This window comes from Protopterus annectens, chromosome 14.part0 (assembly GCF_019279795.1).
Source record: "Protopterus annectens isolate FY-2018-M chromosome 14.part0, PAN1.0, whole genome shotgun sequence".
NCBI lineage: Eukaryota > Metazoa > Chordata > Ceratodontiformes > Protopteridae > Protopterus > Protopterus annectens.
Window position 1 is genome coordinate 1,115,391,588 of NC_056748.1, and position 13,499 is coordinate 1,115,405,086.

Here is a 13,499-nt window from a genome sequence, read left to right on the forward strand (position 1 = left end):
TGTTCTTTTGGTAGGCTTTTAGTGAGTAACTCCTCATATGTAGGTCTATATGCTGTGACCTTATTTTGTGTGAGAGATGAAGCATGTGTGCTGACAACCTGTTTGATGTCTAGTTTGTTTTTCGTGTGAGACTTGACTCCAATTGTACAGTGTATTTGCAGCTCTCACATAGGATGTTAGTTTGCTTTAGGAGCAAATGGTTGTCAGCATACATGAAGCAATTGCCTCAAGATGCCCATATCAATCAAGCTGCCAGGAGAAATGATGGGAAACTGCCCATCCATTGTGGTAGGATTTTTCTGAATGTAGTATTTGGGAAGGAAGTGTATTAGCTGGACATAGTCACAAATGGCAAAAATGAAGCAGCAATGTAATTAAATATAGTTAATAAAGTGCAGTGCTGGCTCAAAATACACTTATTTTTCATTTTCTTCAGTGGATGCCTTGAATTTCAGTGTAGATACACTCCAGACCTCTGGCTAAAGTTGCCAAATGTTGAGCAGCTCCAGTAAACCGAACACAGATCCATGTAAATGTGAGTTTTAACTCATTCCCTCCAGTAAAGCTCTTTTGTGTGTGTACCTTTAACTCCCAATGGGTGTGGTTTCAGCCTTTGAAAAATGACTTTATCACCTTAAAGTTCTAACAAATACTTATTTACAGAGGTCATATCAATACAATTGTGTTTGCCATCATATATGCTTCAAGATAAAATATTCTGATACCTTGTGTGTAGCATGCTTTTGGAATTATTAATGCAAATATGAACAGGCAATATTTGACGCCTAGAGGAGCAGTAGGCAGTAACTGCAGAAACACCTGTAGGCGTCACTCGGCTGTAGTGAGTTAATACAACTAGTAATGAGAAAGCCCCAAAATGAGCCTTTCTTCAGAAATTTTCCAACTCAGATGGGTCCTGAGCTACACCCTTCTGCCACAAGGGTGCAGAGGTGTCTGCTTAATGTAAGATGGCTGGTTTAAGTGCACAGTGATACCAAACCATCTAGATTCAGCAGGTCTGAATCTAGCCTAAGCTATATAAGGCAATGAAACAGAATTTCAAAGTGCACAGTAAAAAGCAGTCACAAACAACTAAAATGAAGTGGTAATTCAATTAAATACAGTTAATAAAATGCAGTGCTGGCTTAAAATATACTTATTTTTCAGGGTTTTTTTTTCCAGTGGATGCCTTGGATTACAGTGCAGATGCACTCCAGACCTCTGGCTAAAGTTATTGTGTCCCCATAAATATCAGTATTGCTGGACCAATTCATATGTGGGTACATAGTTTACATATACAGCCTTCATTTTATTTTCAGTAATTTTGTATCCCAAAAAGACTTGAAATGGCCACAAGATGTTCCACATTTTTGCAATGTCCTTTTCTGGTTTTGTCAGGTACAAAATAAAATTGTCTGCTAGTAAAGCCTATTTATCTTAATTTATCATACCAGTTATATCCCTGAATTGCTGAATCCTTCATTTTATTTTTCAATGGCTCTAAATGTAAAACAAAAAACTAAGAGGGAAAAAGTACAGCCCTAACTGGTTCCTCTATTCAGACACAACGTTCTAGTTGTTCTAAGACTGTGTAAAACAATGAATAGATTTTGGTAGAATGTTGTATTTGTACCAATTTAATTCAAATCGGATAAGCTTTATGCATGTTGAGTCAGTTTCTGGTGTTTTTATGTGTGTGTGTGTGTGTGTGTGTGTGTGTGTGTGTGTGTGTGTGTGTGTGTGTGTGTGTGTGTGTGTGCGTGTGTGTATTTTTATATTTTATTTTATTAACATTTGTTGTCCGGGAAAGTTCACTGGGTCAGAGACCCATTTTCAGTGGTGACCCGGGGAGAAAAGCTTTACAAGCATTAGAGAGAGACAATGTTTAAAATACAATTAAAAGTATTACAGGTATAACGGGCAGAAAAAAATTACATTTCTTAGGATTTACATTAAACTGAACTAGAAAATTCCTTACAATAGGTTGCAATGTTACATGAATAGAAAAAGCATGGACTATGAAACATTACTTTCTTTGATAAGATTATTGTATCCTGTATAGTAGGAATACAGTAGTTAATGTGAAGGCGGGGTTTTCAAAGTTTTGTCATCTTAGTGTTTGGTGAAATGTACTGTTTAAGGTGGTTTGCTCCTGAGGCAGGTGCAGGATGGATTGTTTAGATAGTGTGTTTTTAGAGCTACTTTAAAGGTTTTTGGATGGTCAGTTTGGGTTATTTTCAGATGGAAGGTTATTCAATAGTCTGGCTATAGAATGGAAGAACAGACATTGTCCTGCTCTTTTACTGGGTTTAGTTGCAGTAAGCATCAGTTTACAGGAAGATCTTATTGTTCTTGTGGGGGTGTATGTTTGTTGGATTGCATTGAGGCAGGGCAGTAATTAGGTTTAGAAATTAGTTTGTGAGCTAAGGTTAGTTGGGTGTATTGTAGATGGTGGGAAAACTCTAGCCATTTTAGCTTGGTGATAGCATGGCAGTGATGAGAACACAGTGGTTTTTCGGAGGTGAATTTGGCTATTTTATTGTAACAGAATTGTTATTTATTACTAAGGGTTGTGTGCAGATTAGTAAAAATGGCACTACCATACAGAAGGGAGGGGATGAGGAGGGTATTGGCTAGTTTTATTTTGGTATATTCATCCAGGTAGAGCTTGTGGTGATATAGTTTGCCTAGTTTGAAGTGGGGTTTCTTTATTGCAGGATAGGATGTGTGGTTCGTATGCAAGTTTATTTATTGTTATACCTAGTAGTTTGGCTGTTTTCACTAGTTCTATTTCTGTGCTATCTTTAGCAAGGATTTTGAAGTCAATGTCAGGTGATTTTGTAGAGAAAAGTAAAAGTTTAGTTTTTGGGGGGTTCAGCATAAGTTATGCATCAATAAGCCATGATTCGATAGAAGTAAAGGCCTGTTGTGTAAATGTGAGGTGGTCTGAGAAATTGTTGGAGGTGGATATCAGTGTTGAATCATCGGCATATTGGATGAGATTCTGGATTGGGGGGCTTTGAGCAGGTCATCGATGAAAATATTTTTCAGTAGTGGACCTAAAATGGATCCTTGTGGTACTCCTATATTGTTAGGTTGGTAATAGGATTGTACATTTAGCCAGCTTAATGATTGTTCCCTGTTCTGTAAGTAAGAGGTAAGCCAGTTGAGGGATTTTTGGGGAGCAAACTAGTCTTGATAGTAGTTTACTACCTTACTATGTGACACTGTCAAATTGTTCCTTAGCTGCTAGGGTCTTAGTAGGTCTCCAAAGATTCCAGCCTGTCTTCCTTACTGCTATTTTTAGTCTCTTTGGTAATCCGGGGGCTGTTTTCACTTTGAGTTTTGTAGTACTGGCTGGAGTGTGGGCATTTAGGATTTTTAGGAAAGTATTATTGAAGTGGTTTACAGTTTTTTCTAGGGATAGTACTTTTAGTCTGTTCCAGTTATAGTGTTTTAGCTCAAGTTTGAATTTGTTAGAGTCGAAGCTGTTTGTGTTCCTGGTTGTTTGTAATAAGGGAGTAAAGTAGTTCTGGGTTTTGAATTTTAGTAGAAAGGTGGATGGTCACTGAGGGTGTCACAAAGGACACCTGCTTGGTAAGAGGTGTCAGACTTATTTAATAAGATCCAGTGTAGGAGGTTTTCTTTAATTCTTGAATTTCCTAGTCTAGTGTTTGATTGGATGACTTGAGAGAAACTGTAAAGGTTGATATGGTTAGTGGGTTTTTTGGCTGAACATGTGTCCCACTTGATATTAAAATCGCCAAGGATGATAGTTTCCTGGGGCAAGTTTTGACTTGTCCATTGTAAGAAGGCTTCTAGGGTAGGAATATTGTTACCTGGTGGTATGTAGCAGGTGATAATATAGATTGATTTTTTTTGTCACTAAGTTTGAGTTTAGCTAGGAGGAGTTCAGTATTATTAAAGGATGGGATTTGAAGATTAATAGTGGTTATAAAGAAGTTATGTACTCACCATAACGTTCCATCTGAGTAGGTACTTCATTTGTCTGCAACCTGTGGGTATCGGATCCGACTTCGAATCCGAACCGGCAGCTTACCAAGCTCCAAGATCCGAGCTCCTAGCTCCTCCACCCTACCCATGATCCCCTGCTACCAACCACATTACCTCAGATCGTTTTTTTTACCTTACCAACCTGGAAACATGAAAATCAACTGCAAAGGTGATCAGAAAAATCCCGAAAGGTTCGGGGGATGGCAGGGGGGGGTCGGTTGCAGACAAATGAAGTACCTACTCAGATGGAACGTTATGGTGAGTACATAACTTCTTTATCTGAAGTAGTTACTTCATTTGCTCTGCAACCTGTGGGACAGAGTCCCCAGCTACCTTATAAGAACCTGGGTGGTCCTTACGGAAGGATATTCCGAAGCACCACGGAACCAAAAGAAGCCCTACTTCTTGAAATCACATCTAATTTATAATGAGAAATGAACGTATGAGAAGAGGACCAAGTAGCTGCTGAACATATGTCGTCCACTGGAACCCTAGACCAGAAGGCTGTTGAGGTGGCCACAGATCTTGTAGAATGAGCATGGATACTAACCGGGGCTGGTTTGCCAGACGATATATACCCCTGAATAATACACTGACGAATCCAATTTGCTACAGTGACTTTGGAAATGGCTTTACCCATGGCTGATTTTGCATACGAGACAAATAACTGGTCCGACTTGCAAAACTCTCTAGTCCTATGCAAGTAGAAATGCAGCTGTCTGTGTACATCCAATTTGTGTAATGTGTATTCTCCCTTGTTCTGAAATGTGGGAAAAAACACTGGTAGATTTATCGATTGATTTATATTTGCTTCTGAAGCAACCTTAGGCAAGAAAGACGGGTTAGTCCTGAGGGACACTCTATCTTTGTGAAAGATAAGGTAAGGAGGCTTCATACACAAGGCTTGTAATTCTGAAACCCTTTTGGCCGAAGTAATAGCCACTAAGAAGGCTGTTTTCCATGGCAAGAACTTCAACGGAATTGAGGCCGCAGGTTCGAACGGTGGACTCGTTAAGGCTTGCAAGACTAGAGTGAGGTCCCATGGGGGAACCACAGACTTTATCAGTGGATTTAAAAGTAAGATGCCTCGTAAGAAGGTTTTGCACAACTTTGTAGATGCTAAGAAACCTATGCCATCACCCACATGAAAATGGGACATGGCCGCCAATTGCACCTTAACCGTAGAAGCACTTGCTCCCTGTCAAAAGATTAACGAGAGGACGTCCAGGATGGTCGGGATAGGGACAGTAAATGGGTCCAAGCCCTTATCTTCAGCCCAAATGGAAAAACGTTTCCATTTACTGTTGTAAAGTTTTCTGGTAGATGGCTTATGAGCCGCAACCAGAATGGCCTTAACGAGAGATGAGATACCGGGAGTCATAGCCATTAATGGAACTGGATCAGCCAAGCCACAAGCTTGAGGTTGACCAGGTTTGGTGTTGGGCAATCCGCGGGATGAGAAATCAGTTCTGGACTGGGATCCAGAATCCACGGAGGAGCCACACTGTGAGACCGCAGAAAGGGGAACCAGATCTGCCGAGGCCAGAATGGGGCTATGAGGATAACTCTGCTCCCCAATCGACAGGCTTTCTGAATGAACTTCATAATGAGAGGAAGGGGAGGATAAGCATAAAGGAGCCCGGAAGGCCAAGCATGGGCCAGAGCGTCTCTGGGGGTTTCCCCTCTGGGGGGAATTATTGCGAAGTACTCGCTGCATTTTGTGTTTAAAGGAGAAGCAAAAAGATTGCAGTGAGGCTGACCCCATTTGTGGAAGATCTGTTTCACAACAGATGGATTCAGAGACCACTCATACGGAGTGAGAAGCACCCAACTTAGCTTGTCCGCTAATATGTTGGATCGTCCCGGGATGTGCATTGCTACCAGAAAACGGTTGGTGGAGATCGCCCATTCCCAAACTCTCATGGCCTCTCGACACAGGGGGTAGGATCTGGTTCCTCCCTGTTTGTTTATATACCAGACTACAGACATGTTGTCTGTCTGGATTGCAATAGTCCCCAGGGGAAGAAGGTCGTGGAGAGCTTGCAACTCCAAAAGCACCGCCCTCATCTCTAGGACATTGATATACAATGCGGTCTCTAGGGGAGTCCACGTGCCTTGAACGGATCTGCCTGAACAATGCCCTCCCCACCCGAGGTGAGAAGCGTCCATGGTAAATGTGGCTTCGACCGGGGGGATCACAAAGGGCCTCCCTTCTCTGAGTTCTCGCGCCTGCAACCACCAAAGAAGGGAGTCCCTGCAAACTCTGCTCAGCGGTATGGGCGTGTTCAACGGGTGGAGCAAGAGGGACCATTGGACTTGAAGGGTCCATTGCAATATTCGCATTCGCAGGCGGACATGGAGGGAAAGGCCGATCGCTGCTGCCATAGACCCTAGTGCCCTCAGGACTAACTCCGCTGGAGGAGAGGGATTCCTGAGAAGGGCTAACACCTGATAAGACAAGCTGTTCAGTCTGACTGATGTTAGAGTAGCTTGAGAGATTCAAGTATCCAACCTGGCCCCTATGAATTCCAGGGCTTGAGTGGGGCACAGGCAGGACTTCTGCAGGTTTACTGAAATGCCTAGGTTGTGGGCTAGAGTCAGTGCGTAATCTCTCGCTACAGAGAGCTGATGCCTGTTGGTCGCGGTAAGGAGCCAGTCGTCTAGGTACGGGAAGACCTGAATGCCCTGAAGTATCAGGTGGGCAGCAATTACCACCATGACTTTGGTGAACACTCTGGGGGCTGAAGTGAGGCCGAATGGAAGAACCCTGAATTGATAATGACTGGCTCCGAGCCGGAAGCGGAGAAACCTCCTGGATCGTCTGTCCATTAAGATGTGGTAGTACCCATCCTTGAGGTCTATGGAGCACATCCAGTCGTTCTCCCGCAGAAGGGGGAGGATAGATTGAAGAGTGACCATCCGGAACTTTTCCTTGGGTATAAACAGGTTCAGAGCGGAAAGGTCTAAGATGGGTCTGAGGTCCCTCATTTTCTTTGGCACCAAAAAGAACCTTGAGTAATAACCCAATCCGGACTGATCTGGGGGGAAGGGCTGGATGGCTCTTTTTCTTAGCAGCTTCAAAATCTCTGAAGCTGCCGCCTCCCTCTGATCGGGTGGGACATCGGGGAGGTGTCTGGTTTTGGGGGGAAGATTTAGGAAAGGAATGAAGTAACCACTGGAAATGATACGGAGCACCCATCGATCCGTTGTAAGGGACTCCCAGTTTGACAGGTGCTCCATCAACCGCCCCCCGACTGCCTCCTGAGAGGGACAGTCGGGCAAGCCCTCAGGGCTGTTGCACGGGTCTGTCCGAGAAAGGTTGTCTAGACCCAAAATTACACGGCCCCCCCTCTGCCTCTGGGCCGGCGTCCACCTTGTCCTCCTCTGCCTCTAGAGGACGAGTGGTCCGCAGCTGGATGGGATTGCTGAGACTTGCGGAACCACAGCTTCTTTTGTCCCCTCTGATTCCTGGAGAAGGATCTTTGGGGACTATAGAAGCGGACTCCGATGGCAGACAGCGTCTTCCCGTCCTTTTCGCTTTAGACCAGCATATCGCGAACGGTCTTGCCGAAAAGAGCAGAACCGTCAAAGGGGGCGTTCGCGAAGGATGCCTTGAAGGGATCCACAAAGTCGCAAAGATGGAGTCAGGCGTGACGTCGTAAGACGACCCCTGTTCCGCTGGCTCTAGCGGCTCCCTCCGAAGCATGAGAGAGAAGCCGCATAGACGTACTGGAGATGGATTTCAGAGTGGCCATTCGTGTCGTAAACACATTCCTGTCTCCAACCGACATGGACTCTGGGGGGGTTGCAGCGTATTCCTTGATCAAGTCTCGCTGTAGCCTGATGGTATGTGCCATATAGTTCAGCGCTCTTATAGAAAAGGTCACTGAAGCAAACATCCGCTTCCCAATCTGGTCCAACGCTCGAGGTTCTTTTTCTGGCGGGTGGACCAGAGAACTCTCCTGAGCGAGTTCTTTCTTGGTGGCTGCCGCCACCAACATGGCATCAACAGGGGATCCTTTGGCCCATGATTGCCTATCTTTGGGGGGGCTTAGTATTTTGTTGGGACGCCTAGGTATTGGCTCCACGGTGTCGGGATCCTTCCACGCCCTGGTGGTAATTAAGTCCACCAAGGGGTCGGCCGGAGGGGACACCCAGGAAGTAGATAGGCCTGCCTCAAATGCCTCCAGGAACACGGATTCATCAAGGGAAGGTTTTTGGGCAGACCACCCCCCTCTAATACGCAACATTTCCATGATGTCTCCAAAGGAGACATCTTCAGGGGGTGACCTTGGGGAACCCTCCCTATCATCTAAGTCCGTGTCGGTGGTAACAGACTCGGGGGAGTCCAGGTGCCTCCTTTTACACCGACGTTTCCGAGGAACCTCCTCGGTGGGGCTATCCGAAGAGGGCTCATCCACGGGTTGTTGTTCCTCAACAGGAACTAGCTGGAGGGCTTGGGCAGGCTGTCCCGATGGTCGGATGATGGAAGACAGACCCTCATACAGTGGGGGTACGGGTGGATCCAAAGCCTGAACTGGGGATCTGGAGGATCTCGACAGTACCCTCTCCACTACCTCAAAAGCCGAAGGAGAATCACCCTCGCCAGCCTCTGAGAGCAATCTCCTTGGCTCCGAGGAAGGGATCGGGGTCGGAGCTGAAGCAGTCGGCACCGAGAGAGAGGTGCGCTCCGAAGCCAACAGCTCCGAAGATACAACAACTCCCTCGGATCCGATGCTCAGCCCTCGGCCCCGAGAGCTCGGATCTGACAAGCTCGAGGGCATAGTCGGTGTCGAAGAGACCAGCGCTATCGGCGCCGACAATTCCCTGGGTCCGAATGGGCATGGATCCGATGACTCCAAGATCCAAAAACGAGTCGGAGAAGGAGTGATCGGGGCAAACATGGAGGCCGCGCTCCCCCCCAGAGGGGGGGAAGCAAGAGCACCCCCATCTGCATTTGGGTCTGTAAGAACCAACGCATCATCCGATCCATATCTGCTTCGGAGATGCTTTTGGTTGACCTGGAAGAGGTAGTCGAGGCGGGCCGGGAGGGCTGCCTCGATGACCTCGAGGGAGACCGATCTTCCTCCTCTGGCTCTGGCAAGAAGCTAGGTGAACGGAGACGAGAGGAGAAGGATCCGGAGACCCCCGAAGGAGACTTAGTTATTTTTGCTGGCGGAGCCCGCCTTTTATGGGATCTATGTCCCTCCTTATCCTTGTGCCTCTTCTCCTTAGTTGAGGAGGCACTAGTTTCCCCAGAGCTCAAACCCAAAGTGGGAGGTTGAGTCCTAGGTTGAGCTGAGGGAACAGAGGGCGCCGAGGCCGCTGAGGCAGCCAGAGCCCGAACGGGAGAGGAAGAAGAAGCTGACTCCTGGGGGAGCTTTCCCGCCAGGATCAGCTTGTTTTTCCTATCCTGAAGTGCCCAGGGGTTAAAGGCCGCACAGATCTGGCAGGCCTCTGAGAGATGGGCTGCCCCCAGGCACAAAATGCACTGAGTGTGGCCATCAGCTGGGGAAAGCTTGTGGCCACACTCAGTACATTTGGAAAAAATGGCCTTAGGCCCTTCCGCCATGTTAAAGCACTCACACACACACCCAAATGCTAAGGGGGGAGGGGGGGTGACAAAGAAAAACTAATTAACTGTACCAGAAAAATTAAAACTAACACTAAAAAGGGGTAGGTTTACTACCACACACACATGATTTTGAAACTTTTTTGGTGAAATTAAGATAGAAACGATCTCACCCAGCCAGGAGCTCTTCAAAGGGAAAGCTTCTTCAGCCGCGGAAAAAAACGATCTGAGGTAATGTGGTTGGTAGCAGGGGATTATGGGTAGGGGGAGGAGCTAGGAGCTTGGATCTTGGAGCTTGGTAAGCTGCCGGTTCAGATCCGAAGTCGGATCCGATACCCACAGGTTGCAGAGCAATGAAGTAACTACTTCAGATGTTTAGGTTATTTTTATAATGTAATGCTACCCCACCCCTTTTTTAGACTGTCTGTCAAAGTGCAGGATATTGTATCCACTAGGGAGGAACTCATTGTCAGTTTATGGGCTTTAACCAGGTTTCAGTAAGACACAGTATGTCAGGGGAATAGGTGGATAGCAATGCATGCAGTAAATGTACCTTATTGTTAATGCTCTGAATATTTCAGCTCAAGAGTAATAGGCTGTGTTTTGGTCTAGTAATGGATAGTTGGTTGGAAGAGAGGGATGAGTTAACTGTGGTAGTCTGTATTGAGTTAGGCCCTGGATTTGGGTGTATGTCGCCTGCCAGGATCAGCTGATGGCTTATGTGGTGTAAGAGTTTTGTGAGTTTAGTTAGGATGGTAATATGTTTGCTTGTAGTTGGTGTCCTAGGAGTAGTTGAGAGGAGTCTAAGTTAGGTGCTATAGTAATGTGATAGTATAGACTTGGGGATATGTGTAGGCTATTGTGAGGACTGTGAGGATTATAAGTGGAGGTATGTCTTGTTGGGGCTGCATAGGTAGTAGTAAATGTGGTAAAGTAGGAGGTGTGGTATTGTGTTAAAAGTTAGGATAAGAAGGATAGCTGTATTACTTGTGAGGATAGTGGTAAACTTGTTATCCTATGAGGGTTTCATATTTGTAGGCGGGGTTATGGGGATGGGGTTAGGTGTGGGATAGGCTAGAGGAGGGTTTGTGGTGAGGGATATTCTAATTTGTGATTGGTTGAACTATTGATGGGAGAAGACAGGTATAAGACTAGAGATAGTGGGGGTGCATGGGAAATAGGGGCAGGGTAGGGGAGACGAGTGAGCCCAAGCATTAGCAAGGGCAAATGGAGTGGGGCTGCACTGAGGTGCACAGGTGAAGAGCGTCAACAAACAATTAGTAAAACACTTAAGTGGCATGCACACTTACTCAGGGAGCAGAGGAAATTCCCTTCATAAGGATGAAAAGGCTGTTTGAAAATGGCGCCAGTTGTTGAGGGAAAATAAGTAACTTCAGATAGGAAGTTGATCACAGGGGAGGGGCAGATGCAGTCCAAATAGAAGGCAGAGAATGAAGGGAAATGTAGTCAAATACAGTAGCAATGGGACACAGACTGTAAAGGAAAGGGGAAAGAGAGGTTGAGTGAACAGAAATGATCCCTTGGAACCTTGAGGCAGTCTACCAGACCACAGTAGAAACAATCAGTTAGCAATGTGTGCCTCAAGGCAGTGGAGCAGTTAAGAGTAGGCAGTCCTTTGAGGTAAGAAACATATGCAGGTAACAGCAAACTGCCACTTGTTGGTTTATTAGTTCTGCACAATTTTACAGCTCTTGGTATTAGCAGTTGCTAAGAATAAATAAATAAATGAAGACAAAAAACTATACTATAATAACTTTCAGAATAATAGTAAACACAACACTAAAAAATTCTGGGCCGCCATTAAAGAAATCTTGCATCCTGGCATTAAATTCAATCCTAACCCCCTCTCTTAATAACTCATCACTTGAAACCACAATAAAATCCAACTCCTATTTCATAGATAGAACAGCATCTCAAACAAAGGATTCCCAAACTTCTACTCCTAACCCTACCACGTACCACCAGATCCACTTTCAGATTCAAACCTGTGCCCACATCCTATACAAAACAACTCTTAACGCATTCACTCCAATGGAGCTTAGGAAGTTTGCACTGAAACTTCCAATGGGCGGAGCCTAAGCCTTTTGGCAGAATCAAATTATGTCCTCACATTTCAAACAAATGTTTATATCTCTGGAACCATAGGGGTTATGAAAGAAGTGTAAATGGCAAACTGTTCAGCACAAACTGTTTTTATAGTGGTAGTATTATTTGGGTTCTAGGTCTTAAACTAAATTTTATAAGTCACAGTAAACACAGTAACTATTACATTTGTAATATTTTGTAAACTTACAATATCTCAGCAACCACTCAAGTTACACACATACTGGTAGCAGCATGTTATTCATCTAGCTGAGAGTTTTCATATAAGGCTAAAGGTTTCTGTTTGTGTTAGTTGCTCAGATATTTAAAAAATGTGAAAATTATATCTATAAAATTAATATCATAAAAACAACAGTTAATATCTATTTACCTGTACTAGATAGAGGTCAAATATTAATGCAGTTGAGCTTGCCATTGTGTAAGGTTTAAGATGATTTTTTTTAAAACCTTGTACATACCATGGTTTTGGAATTCTTAATACAAATATGAACAAGCAATATTTGACACCTAGAGGCATCAGTAGGAGTTAACTGCAGATGCACCTGGAGGAATCACTTGGATGTAATGAGTTAAACAAACTCAAACCATGTTCTGCTTCCACTGAAGATCTTTCAAGTGAAATATCATAAAACAGCAGCTGATAGCATTGCCTACTTTGTCCCGATCCTTATAAATAGGTCAGTCCAGGAATCCCATTTTCCATCTCTCTGAAAAAGGTAACACGTTATCCTTTTGCATAAAAGGAGAAAATTCAACAGACATTGATAACTTTAGACCTATAGCAATCGTTCACCCTCTATAAAATATTAAAAATGTATTCAGAAACAATTGCTGCACTATCTCCTACAGGAGGAACTCCTATCCCCTACACAACATGGCTTCTATCCTTCCCATAGTGCTAACACTGCACTTCTAACCTACATAAATACTGTCAATAAAGCTAGAGATAATGACAAACTAGTCTCCTCCTTATTTCAAGGCTTCGCTAAAGCCTTGGACACAGTTTGTCACAGCAAACTTCTACTTCAAATGTCCTCATTAGGTCTCTCTCAATCCACCATTCTATTGTTCAAAAGCTACCTGTCAAATAGGTATCAGTCAGTAAAATGACAGTCCACCCTCTATCCATACCTCCCAGTCGCCACCAGTGTACCACAAGGTTCTATCCATGGTCCCCTCCTCTTTAACATTCTAACACCCTTCACACATCCATACAACAGGCCTCCATAATACAGTAAGCAGATAACTCCAGACTCATCTGCACATCTGACATGGCTCACCTCCAAAAATACTACTCAGGAAGCTTTATCAGCAATTTAAACATGGTTTAGTAACTCACTACCCATGCTCAACTGTACAAAAAAAAACCAACTACTTTTTCCCCAAATCCCTCTCCCATGAAAAACACCATTTAAAGTCCTCTCACTTGCTAATACACCATTAAAGTCACTTCTCACAGCAAAGTATTAGGGATGATAGTAATTGAGAATCTCAAATGCAAAATACATTTACAAAATTACATAAGAAAAACTCATCAAAAAACAGGGTTGCTTTATAGAGCCAAAAACATTCTCACCAACACAACTAAAGCTACACCTGCCAGTACTCATCTCCTCCCCGCTCTTCTTTATGGTACTCCCATCCTTCCTAAACTTCAGGCATCATAAAATACAAAAGCTGAACAATGCTACAACAAACTTGCTAAATTTGCAGCAAATATCTTCATGCTTATGACAGAAGTGGTGAACTTCATGACACCCATGCAGATGGACAATACAGTTACGACTAC